Source organism: Procambarus clarkii, chromosome 68 (assembly GCF_040958095.1).
Source record: "Procambarus clarkii isolate CNS0578487 chromosome 68, FALCON_Pclarkii_2.0, whole genome shotgun sequence".
Taxonomy (NCBI): Eukaryota; Metazoa; Arthropoda; class Malacostraca; order Decapoda; family Cambaridae; genus Procambarus; species Procambarus clarkii.
Window position 1 is genome coordinate 23,627,980 of NC_091217.1, and position 1,533 is coordinate 23,629,512.

A 1,533-nucleotide genomic window follows, 5' to 3' on the forward strand; every position below is an offset into this window, starting at 1 on the left:
GATTGGTGGTGCTGATTGGTGGTGATTGGTGGTGAGTGGTGGTGGTGGTTGTGGTGGTGGTAGTAGGTGGGAGTTGGGGGGAGGGGGGGGGGGGGAGGGAAGGGGAGGGGAATGATGGTCTGTGGATTCCTTCTCCGTACCCTTTACATATAAGCAAAAATATGCCTTCCTGTGGGTATAGAAACATTAACACAAATTATATCAGTAACTGATATTGTAGCCTTTTAAACAGAAAAGATTTGTACATACAAATACTTTTTAATTATCATTTATTTGTGGAAATGGCATTTACGTCATTAAATTAATACCTCAGCATCAAGTGTCCTGCAGCTGTGGTCCAGTGGTAAAGTGTATATAAGTGATGCGTATTCTTGGAGTTGCGAGTTCAAACCCGGATTAAGCTATATATATATATATATATATATATATATATATATATATATATATATATATATATATATATATATATATATATATATATATATATATATATATATATATATATATATATATATATATATATATATATATATATATATATATATATATATATATATATATATATATATATATATATATATATATATATATATATATATATATATATATATATACACAAAACATGTTTGGTTTTGGTTGTTTGTTTTTGTATAAAGCCTCACACACTATCTATATTAAGCGAGTTTGTTTTAAACATGACATACATATTAATTCATTTTACCAGGCCTTATTCCACACAACTCCGTGAATTTCCCGTGGAGCCAGCCATTCAAACAAAAACAAAACGAAACAAAACAAAAAACATTATTGCCAACAGCATTTGGTGTTCCCAGGCGGTCACCCATCCAAGTACTAACCAAACCCAACGTTGCTTAACTTCGCTGATCGGACGAGAAGCGGTGTTCTCAACGTGATATGGCCGTTGGCATGAGACTGCCTACACATTGTGGCTAATAACCAACTCTTTTAGTCATCACGGCAGGATACGGACCTGCTTGTGGTGTCTTAATGGTAATTGTATCCTAACATATTTTTGTCTCCTTGGCATGGATATTTAACATCGTTTATTCAGTCTTGGGTTTATGTTCTTTCGCCATTTACAGACATTTTACATCTACCTACTTCCTCAGCCTGCCCTGCCAATTTCTAATGAATTTGTGGATTTTCTTTTGTAATACAAACATGTGTGTGCTCATCTGCTCTTCAGTTTTTATGATATTTGTCTCATCTGTCCTGCTTTATGATACTTTTACAAAGAACATGAACAAATGCTTCTATTTTAGAGAAGATATGGGATCCAGGTTTCGGAGCCGTAAAACCAACCGTCGTGATTGGTGGACGAGTTGCCAGGTTGCAGCTTCTGTACCGTGCCGGCACATAAATAGGTTCGGCTCAAGCGGCGGCAGCATCATTCCCCCGTGACTGTCTGAGCGTCTCTCATCACCTTGGTTGGTTCATCATCATCATCATGGTAGAAGCAAAGCCTACCAAGAAGGCTGCGGCTGCTGCTGCTGTGGTGGCCACCACCAGGAA

At 37.0% G+C, this 1,533-nt stretch overlaps 1 non-coding gene across 1 annotated transcript; it reads right to left on the bottom strand.

Annotated features, from left to right (window-relative positions):
- Positions 1-808: 808 nt before the first annotated feature.
- Positions 809-927, bottom strand: LOC138355719 (5S ribosomal RNA). Its single transcript, XR_011224005.1, has one exon. It is a non-coding gene; the product is annotated as a 5S ribosomal RNA (ribosomal RNA).
- Positions 928-1,533: the final 606 nt, after the last annotated feature.